Source organism: Hyperolius riggenbachi, chromosome 3, assembly GCF_040937935.1.
Source record: "Hyperolius riggenbachi isolate aHypRig1 chromosome 3, aHypRig1.pri, whole genome shotgun sequence".
Taxonomy (NCBI): Eukaryota; Metazoa; Chordata; class Amphibia; order Anura; family Hyperoliidae; genus Hyperolius; species Hyperolius riggenbachi.
In genome coordinates, this window is record NC_090648.1 from 121,341,368 (window position 1) to 121,352,603 (window position 11,236).

The 11,236-nt window shown below is 45.3% G+C and overlaps 6 non-coding genes across 6 annotated transcripts; all 6 read right to left on the reverse strand.

Moving 5' to 3' along the window:
• Positions 1–5,509: 5,509 nt before the first annotated feature.
• TRNAR-CCU (transfer RNA arginine (anticodon CCU)) lies at positions 5,510–5,582 on the reverse strand. Its single transcript has one exon. It is a non-coding gene; the product is annotated as a tRNA-Arg (tRNA).
• A 327-nt stretch (positions 5,583–5,909) lies between these two features.
• TRNAI-UAU (transfer RNA isoleucine (anticodon UAU)) lies at positions 5,910–6,002 on the reverse strand. The gene is given in 2 exon segments: positions 5,910–5,945; positions 5,965–6,002. It is a non-coding gene; the product is annotated as a tRNA-Ile (tRNA).
• Positions 6,003–7,224: 1,222 nt separating this feature from the next.
• On the reverse strand, positions 7,225–7,297 carry TRNAR-CCU (transfer RNA arginine (anticodon CCU)). Its single transcript has one exon. It is a non-coding gene; the product is annotated as a tRNA-Arg (tRNA).
• Positions 7,298–7,624: 327 nt separating this feature from the next.
• On the reverse strand, positions 7,625–7,717 carry TRNAI-UAU (transfer RNA isoleucine (anticodon UAU)). The gene is given in 2 exon segments: positions 7,625–7,660; positions 7,680–7,717. It is a non-coding gene; the product is annotated as a tRNA-Ile (tRNA).
• Positions 7,718–8,939: 1,222 nt separating this feature from the next.
• TRNAR-CCU (transfer RNA arginine (anticodon CCU)) lies at positions 8,940–9,012 on the reverse strand. The gene has a single exon. It is a non-coding gene; the product is annotated as a tRNA-Arg (tRNA).
• Positions 9,013–9,339: 327 nt separating this feature from the next.
• Positions 9,340–9,432, reverse strand: TRNAI-UAU (transfer RNA isoleucine (anticodon UAU)). Its single transcript is given in 2 exon segments — positions 9,340–9,375; positions 9,395–9,432. It is a non-coding gene; the product is annotated as a tRNA-Ile (tRNA).
• Positions 9,433–11,236: the final 1,804 nt, after the last annotated feature.

Below are 11,236 nucleotides of genomic sequence, written 5' to 3' on the forward strand. Positions count from 1 at the left end.
GTTGCAAGGCAAGACCTTGTGTGCTCAGTGCTTAGGTCACGTTGCACACGAAAATGAAACAAAGACTGAAGATTTAGTGATGTGATCCGAAGAGTAGTGAGAGAAGAAGTGGCTACTCTTTCGGCGGTCCCAAGTACCTCACAAGTTGGGTTACCAATAACAGACAAGCAGCCAGATCCAGAGGTTTCAGAAGAAGAACCTTCTTCAGGCCTCTTTAATTTTGCGCTCACAGCACCATTTGTGGCGGCAGTCAAGGAAGCACTGGAGTGGAATGACCCGCCGGAGGAACAGGCTCAGAACAAAGAGTATTATTCACATTTGTCAAAAAAGACCTGTTCATTTCCATTAATGAAGGAAATTAAAAATATTGTACTGGAAGAGTGGGGGAAAGTGGAGAATAAAACATCATTACATAACAAATTCGCAAAACTTTATCCTATAAAAGAAGAGGAGGCACCATTCCTGTCATCACCACCAGTGGTAGATGCTTCTCTATCAAGATTGATGAAACATGTTACCCTTCCCATGGAAAATACGGTGACCTTTCAAGATATCCTGGATCGGAGAGTGGATAACGATTTAAAGAAAATCTATTTGATGTCTGGTCAAATCTGCAAACCAGCTATAGCACTGACCTCAGTAGGTAGAGCGTTGAATGTTTGGATATCAAATGTGGAAGAGGCTATCTTGAGAGGAGTGGAAGCAGGAGAGATTATTTCAGCTCTTGACGACCTAAAACTCTCAGCTGATTTCGTTAGTGAAGCGGCTATGGACACTCTTAGAGCATCAGCGAGAGTCATGTTGAATTCAGTGACAGCCAAAAGGGCCTTATGGCTGAAGCATTGGAACGCGGACATGAACTCGAAACAGAACTGGGTCAAGATACCATTTGACGGATCTTCACTTTTCGGAAAGGAGATGGATAAGGCTATCTCAAGGGTGACAGGCGGAAAATCAGGCCTACTACCACAAGATAGACCAGCTAGAAAGGGCTTTTCCAATCCTAAAAGACAGGCTTCAAACAAATTCTCGGAATCAAGAAGCTACAAGCCAGGAAAATCTTTCAGGAAAAATTGGAGGAGTACACAAGCTAATCTGGCAAGATCCTTGAAGTCCTCAACCAAACCTGGGGGACAACAGAAGCAACCTTTTTGAAGGTGCGCCCGCCCAGTCATTGATAGTAGGTTCAAGACTAAGGAATTTTATCAATGTCTGGGTGGAGAGGATTCAAGATCCCTGGGTGACGTCAGTCATCAACAAGGGTCACAAGTGGCACTTCCGGAAGATCCCCAAAGACAGATGGGCACCAACAAGGATACCGTCAGATCTTACAAAAAGAGAAGTTCTACAGCAATACGTTCAAAGTCTGATAGCCGAGAAGGTGGTACTACCAGTTCCAGCCTCAGAGAGATTCCAAGGTATCTATTCGCCCCTGTTTTTGGTACAGAAAAAGTCAGGTGGCTTCAGACCGGTAATAGATCTAAAATATCTGAACAGGTCAATAAGAATACCCAAGTTCAAGATGGAGTCACTACAGTCAATAATATTGGCGGTATCTCCAGGGGATTGGATGATGTCCATAGATCTCCAAGACGCGTACTTCCATATACCAATACATCAACACTGTCAAAAGTTTTTGAGGTTCTCCATAGGAGATGCTCATCTGCAGTTCTGTTCTCTGCCTTTCGGACTCTCCACTTCACCGAGAACTTTTACAAAGGTCCTAGTGGCAGTAGTGGCAGAATTAAGGACTCAGGGAATAAAAATCCATCACTATCTGGACGATATTTTAGTTATGGCAGGTTCCAGAGAAAACCTTATGAGAGATTCAGAAAGAGTGGTGAAATTCCTTTCCGAACTAGGATGGCTGATAAACGAGAAAAAGAGCCAGTTCAGCCCAGCCAGACGATTGACGTACTTAGGGGCAGTCTTCGATACGGTAGAAGACACAGTTTCCTTACCAGAAGCCAAGGCAAAGGACCTAGTACAGAAGGTGACATGGCTGTACCAGCAGAGATCGGTCTCAGCGAGGAGGTGTCTGCATGTTCTGGGAATCATGTCATCAGCGATACTCATGATAAAGTGGAGCAGATGGCACATGAGGCCTTTGCAGAATCTGCTACTAGAACAATGGAATCATTATTCAATGTCACAATGCATCAGAATCTCAGCAAGAGTCAGGATGTCCTTACTGTGGTGGATGAACATCCGGAACCTTCAACGAGCCAACCAACTATCTCCCCACTGTTGGATCACGGTTACTTCGGATGCCAGCAGATTAGGTTGGGGAGCTCACTACAAGGACTACTGGTCCCAGGGCCTATGGAGTCAGCCGCAAGTGAATGTGGTGTCCAATATTCTGGAGTTGAGAGCGGCGTTTATGGCAACACAAGCATTTGCGCATCTTCTGAAAGGAGGAGCTGTATGTCTTCAGATGGACAACAAGGCAGCAGTAGCCTATGTCCAGAAGCAAGGGGGAACGAGAAGTTGGTCTTTGATGAAAGAAGTAGCTCCCCTGATGACGTGGGCAGAGAAGAACCTGGTGGCATTGAGAGCGGTTTACATTCCCGGAACACAGAACTCTCAAGCAGATTTCTTATCCAGGAACCTAGTGCTGAACAACGAGTGGAAGTTGAAGACGGAGATCTTCAAGACATTAGTTCAGCGTTGGGGTCTGCCACAGGTGGATTTATTCGCCTCGGATGTGAATTACCAGTTGCCCAGGTTCTTTTCGAGGTTTCCCTCCAAGAGGTCAGAGGGAGTGGATGCTCTGACCCAGGCGTGGAAAGCATCTATGATATATGCTTTTCCCCCAACTCCGCTTATATTGAGATTCCTCAACAGGCTACAGAAGGAGAAAGTGGAGGCTATAGTAATAACACCTTACTGGCCGAAAAGACCGTGGTTTCCACGACTGATAAAGATGTCGGTGGCAGATCACTGGAAATTGCCACAGATAGCAGATCTTCTGACACAGGGGGAGGTGCGGCATCAACATCTGCAGAAATTGTCATTGACTGCATGGAGATTGAGAGGAGGAAGCTAATACAGGCTGGATTTTCTTCAACAGTTACAGAGACACTGCTTAAAGCAAGGAAATCATCTACGAATAATACTTACTACAGAATATGGAAAAAATTCATTGACTTTTCAATACAAAAGGAAACTAGTTATCTTTCCCCTTCAGTACCGCATGTGTTAGAGTTCCTTCAGACAGGCTTCGACATAGGTTTGACAGTAAGATCTCTTAGAGTCCAAGTGTCAGCCATATCAGCCTTGGTCAGTTCTCAGTTAGCTTCGCACAAGATGATTCAGCAATACTTTCAAGCCTTAATGAAGTTGAGACCTCCACTACAAAAGATTTGTCCGAGCTGGGATCTCCCTCTAGTATTGGAGTATTTGTCATCAGACTTATTCGAACCGCCTCAGAACTGTTCAATATGGAATCTGACATTGAAAGTAGCCTTTCTGATAGCCATATCTTCTGGCAGAAAAGTATCGGAAATCAGGGCTTTGGGTTGGAAGGATCCCTTCTTAACCTTTTTTCAAGATCGAGTGGTACTGAGACCAATGTCCCACTTCTTGCCAAAAGTGGTAACAATAAAACATCTGAATCAAGAATGGACCTTGCCGGCCTTTCCTGATGATGAAAGTTTTCCACGGGGACACCCATTGGATGTGTCAAGGTGTCTGAAACATTACTTGGACATGACAAGCACATTTCGGGACTCGGATCATCTTTTCATAAATCCAGCAGGACCGAAAAAAGGGAAAGAGGTTACTACCAGGACGATTGCAGCATGGTTAATTCGTCTGATTAAGTCTGCATACAGAGCCAGAGGGTCAGAAGTACCTTCCGGTACCTCAGCACATTCAACCAGGAGCATGTCCTCCTCTTGGGCAGCGGCAGCAGGGATCTCGCTGGTTAACATATGTAAAGCGGCAAACTGGTCATCGCCTAACACGTTTATTAATCATTATAGAGTGAATCCTGCCCTGCTGACCTCAGTAGAGTTTGGCAGAAGTGTTTTGTCTGCTTCTCATAAATAATTACTTTTTGCACCCACCCGATTGGTTTTGTTATTCTATGCAAATCCCAGCAGTATGCCGACATGGAGGCACCAGGGAAACAGGAAAATTGATACTTACCTTCGGTAATTTTCCTTTCCTGGTGCATCTCCATGTCGGCATACGTCCCACCCTTGTCCAGCGTGTCTGAGTTCTATATACGAGAATGCGTTGGAGGGGTAGGGACCATATATTTATAAGAATTTGATTGGTCCTATAGGGGTTAGAGGGGAGGAGCTAACCCAGCAGTATGCCGACATGGAGATGCACCAGGAAAGGAAAATTACCGAAGGTAAGTATCAATTTTCCTGTATAAGACCAAGTCAATTGTTTGTTAAGAAGAAAACCGGTAGAAGACAGGGAGCGTTTGTCCAAATCAGCAAGCCAAGGTGACTATTAAGATCATCTCCATAGAGGTGAGTGGACTTCAATGGAGGCTTGACACAGACTAGGAGCACACAATCACACTTTTTTTGTGGTGGTGAGAGAATAGGCCATGAGAGCAGGCTTTGAAAGCCATGAATACCTCTGAAAAGGTGTGAGATCATTCTGGTCTGCTGCTAAATGTGCATGTTCCTACTGCATATAAGGCGATAATAAGGAAAAGCACACCTATCTCAAGTCATGTTTTATCCCCAGCAGGTGCCACTCCTCCAGAGTCGCAATGCAGTCGGCTGAGTTGGGCAGACTACACATGCAGGCATGATGCAGGGAATCCCTGGGGTATTTACTGGGCAAGGCGTATCTTACACACAGCACCCAAAATGACAGATTGAATTTATTATTATAGAAGATATAAATATATATGACAGCAGAGCCGGCCAATTGAGATGTTCACAATTGCGCGTTGCATCTAGCTTTGAAGTGGGTCCGTGAAAATCAGCAGGAAGTGCATTTTGAAGGTGGATTTGCTATGATTTTCCATAGTGTGGTGACATGATAGTGACTTTACATTTCTTTGACCTTTTGTAACGAGATGTGGGATACCCATTGAAAGCCTTGTCGAATTTCAAGTGGACCTGAACTCAGAACGTCCTTTCTGCTCTAAAAGATACGCAACAGCATAACAACCTTTAAACAAGAAACATTTCTTTGTTACAGCTAATAGAAATCCTAAGAGAAATCTGCACTGTTTCTACTTCCTGACTGATGGAAGCAGACATATTGTTAACAGGCTGTGCTTTCAAATGAGCTTATCTGCCATTGGCAGTCATGTGACCCAGGGTGATCACCACAACTAGTGATTAGACACAAATGAGGGGGACAGGCTAAAGTCTCTAAATACATACACAGGGTGCATTTCTCTATGTTTTCCTTCTTTCCTGTGCAAGAGTTCTGGTCCACTTTAAAAGCCTTTGGCAGCCATGAGAATCCAAGTCATTTGTATCAGAGTACAATGTGTGTTGGTATGCTACATGTAAGGGCCAAAGAAGGAATGTGCCACCCCAGATGGGACTCGAACCCACAATCCCTGGCTTAGGAGGCCAGTGCCTTATCCATTAGGCCACTGGGGCATGCTGTAGAAGTGCAGCAAGTAGGCTTTTGCTCCACAGAGACTGCACAATGCCTCTTGCAGCAAATGAGTTGCAAATGGACGTACTTCTTTTCCTTGTGTTGTGCCATGGATTTTGCAGGTGATATAGCTCTTGCCAGCTTCCTCCACTGCTCTTCAACAAGCAAAGGCATTGGTCTCATTCTTTTTGGTCCTCACTCAAAACAAGCTTCCCTTGTTGGGCAATGACAGCTCCTGCGTGTAGCAGTGGCATACTGGCACCCTTTGGCTTGAATGTTTTGGGTCATAGGAGAAAGGTGATTAAAGGAAGCAAAAGGGCAACTATCTCTGCTCCAGGTGAGGCTCGAACTCACAACCTCGGCATTGCTCAACAGATACTGTCTTATAAGTACCGCGCGCTAACCGATTGCGCCACTGGAGCTCCGTTGCTGCTGTTGGGGAGGTGCCTTTATCACCAGGACACTTGGCCTGTGATGCGTAACTCGTTAAAATGAAGCACATGTCATAAATCATTATAAGACCAAGTCAATTGTTTGTTAAGAAGAAAACCGGTAGAAGACAGGGAGCGTTTGTCCAAATCAGCAAGCCAAGGTGACTATTAAGATCATCTCCATAGAGGTGAGTGGACTTCAATGGAGGCTTGACACAGACTAGGAGCACACAATCACACTTTTTTTGTGGTGGTGAGAGAATAGGCCATGAGAGCAGGCTTTGAAAGCCATGAATACCTCTGAAAAGGTGTGAGATCATTCTGGTCTGCTGCTAAATGTGCATGTTCCTACTGCATATAAGGCGATAATAAGGAAAAGCACACCTATCTCAAGTCATGTTTTATCCCCAGCAGGTGCCACTCCTCCAGAGTCGCAATGCAGTCGGCTGAGTTGGGCAGACTACACATGCAGGCATGATGCAGGGAATCCCTGGGGTATTTACTGGGCAAGGCGTATCTTACACACAGCACCCAAAATGACAGATTGAATTTATTATTATAGAAGATATAAATATATATGACAGCAGAGCCGGCCAATTGAGATGTTCACAATTGCGCGTTGCATCTAGCTTTGAAGTGGGTCCGTGAAAATCAGCAGGAAGTGCATTTTGAAGGTGGATTTGCTATGATTTTCCATAGTGTGGTGACATGATAGTGACTTTACATTTCTTTGACCTTTTGTAACGAGATGTGGGATACCCATTGAAAGCCTTGTCGAATTTCAAGTGGACCTGAACTCAGAACGTCCTTTCTGCTCTAAAAGATACGCAACAGCATAACAACCTTTAAACAAGAAACATTTCTTTGTTACAGCTAATAGAAATCCTAAGATAAATCTGCACTGTTTCTACTTCCTGACTGATGGAAGCAGACATATTGTTAACAGGCTGTGCTTTCAAATGAGCTTATCTGCCATTGGCAGTCATGTGACCCAGGGTGATCACCACAACTAGTGATTAGACACAAATGAGGGGGACAGGCTAAAGTCTCTAAATACATACACAGGGTGCATTTCTCTATGTTTTCCTTCTTTCCTGTGCAAGAGTTCTGGTCCACTTTAAAAGCCTTTGGCAGCCATGAGAATCCAAGTCATTTGTATCAGAGTACAATGTGTGTTGGTATGCTACATGTAAGGGCCAAAGAAGGAATGTGCCACCCCAGATGGGACTCGAACCCACAATCCCTGGCTTAGGAGGCCAGTGCGTTATCCATTAGGCCACTGGGGCATGCTGTAGAAGTGCAGCAAGTAGGCTTTTGCTCCACAGAGACTGCACAATGCCTCTTGCAGCAAATGAGTTGCAAATGGACGTACTTCTTTTCCTTGTGTTGTGCCATGGATTTTGCAGGTGATATAGCTCTTGCCAGCTTCCTCCACTGCTCTTCAACAAGCAAAAGCATTGGTCTCATTCTTTTTGGTCCTCACTCAAAACAAGCTTCCCTTGTTGGGCAATGACAGCTCCTGCGTGTAGCAGTGGCATACTGGCACCCTTTGGCTTGAATGTTTTGGGTCATAGGAGAAAGGTGATTAAAGGAAGCAAAAGGGCAACTATCTCTGCTCCAGGTGAGGCTCGAACTCACAACCTCGGCATTGCTCGACAGATACTGTCTTATAAGTACTGCGCGCTAACCGATTGCGCCACTGGAGCTCCGTTGCTGCTGTTGGGGAGGTGCCTTTATCACCAGGACACTTGGCCTGTGATGCGTAACTCGTTAAAATGAAGCACATGTCATAAATCATTATAAGACCAAGTCAATTGTTTGTTAAGAAGAAAACCGGTAGAAGACAGGGAGCGTTTGTCCAAATCAGCAAGCCAAGGTGACTATTAAGATCATCTCCATAGAGGTGAGTGGACTTCAATGGAGGCTTGACACAGACTAGGAGCACACAATCACACTTTTTTTGTGGTGGTGAGAGAATAGGCCATGAGAGCAGGCTTTGAAAGCCATGAATACCTCTGAAAAGGTGTGAGATCATTCTGGTCTGCTGCTAAATGTGCATGTTCCTACTGCATATAAGGCGATAATAAGGAAAAGCACACCTATCTCAAGTCATGTTTTATCCCCAGCAGGTGCCACTCCTCCAGAGTCGCAATGCAGTCGGCTGAGTTGGGCAGACTACACATGCAGGCATGATGCAGGGAATCCCTGGGGTATTTACTGGGCAAGGCGTATCTTACACACAGCACCCAAAATGACAGATTGAATTTATTATTATAGAAGATATAAATATATATGACAGCAGAGCCGGCCAATTGAGATGTTCACAATTGCGCGTTGCATCTAGCTTTGAAGTGGGTCCGTGAAAATCAGCAGGAAGTGCATTTTGAAGGTGGATTTGCTATGATTTTCCATAGTGTGGTGACATGATAGTGACTTTACATTTCTTTGACCTTTTGTAACGAGATGTGGGATACCCATTGAAAGCCTTGTCGAATTTCAAGTGGACCTGAACTCAGAACGTCCTTTCTGCTCTAAAAGATACGCAACAGCATAACAACCTTTAAACAAGAAACATTTCTTTGTTACAGCTAATAGAAATCCTAAGATAAATCTGCACTGTTTCTACTTCCTGACTGATGGAAGCAGACATATTGTTAACAGGCTGTGCTTTCAAATGAGCTTATCTGCCATTGGCAGTCATGTGACCCAGGGTGATCACCACAACTAGTGATTAGACACAAATGAGGGGGACAGGCTAAAGTCTCTAAATACATACACAGGGTGCATTTCTCTATGTTCTCCTTCTTTCCTGTGCAAGAGTTCTGGTCCACTTTAAAAGCCTTTGGCAGCCATGAGAATCCAAGTCATTTGTATCAGAGTACAATGTGTGTTGGTATGCTACATGTAAGGGCCAAAGAAGGATTGTGCCACGCCAGATGGGACTCGAACCCACAATCCCTGGCTTAGGAGGCCAGTGCCTTATCCATTAGGCCACTGGGGCATGCTGTAGAAGTGCAGCAAGTAGGCTTTTGCTCCACAGAGACTGCACAATGCCTCTTGTAGCAAATGAGTTGCAAATGGACGTACTTCTTTTCCTTGTGTTGTGCCATGGATTTTGCAGGTGATATAGCTCTTGCCAGCTTCCTCCACTGCTCTTCAACAAGCAAAAGCATTGGTCTCATTCTTTTTGGTCCTCACTCAAAACAAGCTTCCCTTGTTGGGCAATGACAGCTCCTGCGTGTAGCAGTGGCATACTGGCACCCTTTGGCTTGAATGTTTTGGGTCATAGGAGAAAGGTGATTAAAGGAAGCAAAAGGGCAACTATCTCTGCTCCAGGTGAGGCTCGAACTCACAACCTCGGCATTGCTCAACAGATACTGTCTTATAAGTACCGCGCGCTAACCAATTGCGCCACTGGAGCTCCGTTGCTGCTGTTGGGGAGGTGCCTTTATCACCAGGACACTTGGCCTGTGATGCGTAACTCGTTAAAATGAAGCACATGTCATAAATCATTTTCCCTGGTGCCTCCATGTCGGCATACTGCTGGGTTAGCTCCGCCCCTCTAACCCCTATAGGACCAATCAAATTCTTATAAATATATGGTCCCTACCCCTCCAACGCATTCTTCTTGCTGTCCTCAGACACTATAGGACTGTTCTATTTGGTTACATTTTTCTATTTAAAGTTTTCTTCTAGGTTCTATTTTGGATCCTTTCCTGATGGCTCCCTTACCCAGTCTCCACAGGTTTAAGCTTTCCTGTGCGAGGGGGCAGCTAAATGCGCCCGTGGTCGAGCCCAACATACCTGGTGGTGTAGTGGGGAAGCCAGCCCAGCAACAGCTAAAGGCTGTGAAGCATGTCCGCAGAAGCTGCGCGGAAGATGGATGTTATCCGAGGTAAGCGGAAATGGAGAGGGGCCGACCTGAATGAGTAATGGCGGCGAGGTCGGCCTCTCTCGTGTGTTCGGCGGGCGGAAGGGACCTCTGCGCATGCGCGCGAGCCCGGAAGTGGTCATCAAGAGGTCGGAGGATGCGGCGGCCATCTTTGATGTGGGCAAAAAGCGGCCAGTGACGCCAGCACGTTGGGAGGCGCAGGGAGGCGGCCTATTTAAACGAGACAGAATGTCTCAGTGTAAGGCTGACCTTGCTGCTGATCAGTGCTGCTGTCGGGGCTATCAGGAGAAGTTATATATATTGTAGTGCCTGAGACTGCATATGGAGGACAAGGTTGATGAGGCAAACCTTTCTGATAATTCTGCCTGTAAGTTAGAGACTATTGAGAAGTCGTTGTTATATGCAAATGTTTCAAGTATGCAATTTGGTTCTGATTGTCTGTTATCACGTTTGCAGTGGACTCATCTGCTGAGGCTGGCGAGCATCATGGACCCTCTGGGTAAGGGACCCAAAAAAAAAAAAAAAAAAAAAAAGCTTAAATACTTTATGAACACATCACTGAGCTATATATATATAAATTATATCTTACAGCTCTTACGTGATTCCACCGGGCCAAGGAGGAGCTAATAGCCCTCATGCACCACCGGACAACAGGGATAGAAGATCATCGCAGAGTCGTCGCTCGGGGTCCGGAGCATATTATGGTTACTCATCCTCTCGACAATATCGTTCCTCTCGACAATCGAGATCTAGGTCCAGATCCAGGTCCAGATCTCCAAGGAGAAGATCTATGCCTGGGAAAGGTCACTGCTGGGCTTGCCCTAATAGGGCGTTGCAAGGCAAGACCTTGTGTGCTCAGTGCTTAGGTCACGTTGCACACGAAAATGAAACAAAGACTGAAGATTTAGTGATGTGATCCGAAGAGTAGTGAGAGAAGAAGTGGCTACTCTTTCGGCGGTCCCAAGTACCTCACAAGTTGGGTTACCAATAACAGACAAGCAGCCAGATCCAGAGGTTTCAGAAGAAGAACCTTCTTCAGGCCTCTTTAATTTTGCGCTCACAGCACCATTTGTGGCGGCAGTCAAGGAAGCACTGGAGTGGAATGACCCGCCGGAGGAACAGGCTCAGAACAAAGAGTATTATTCACATTTGTCAAAAAAGACCTGTTCATTTCCATTAATGAAGGAAATTAAAAATATTGTACTGGAAGAGTGGGGGAAAGTGGAGAATAAAACATCATTACATAACAAATTCGCAAAACTTTATCCTATAAAAGAAGAGGAGGCACCATTCCTGTCATCACCACCAGTGGTAGATGCTTCTCTATCAAGAT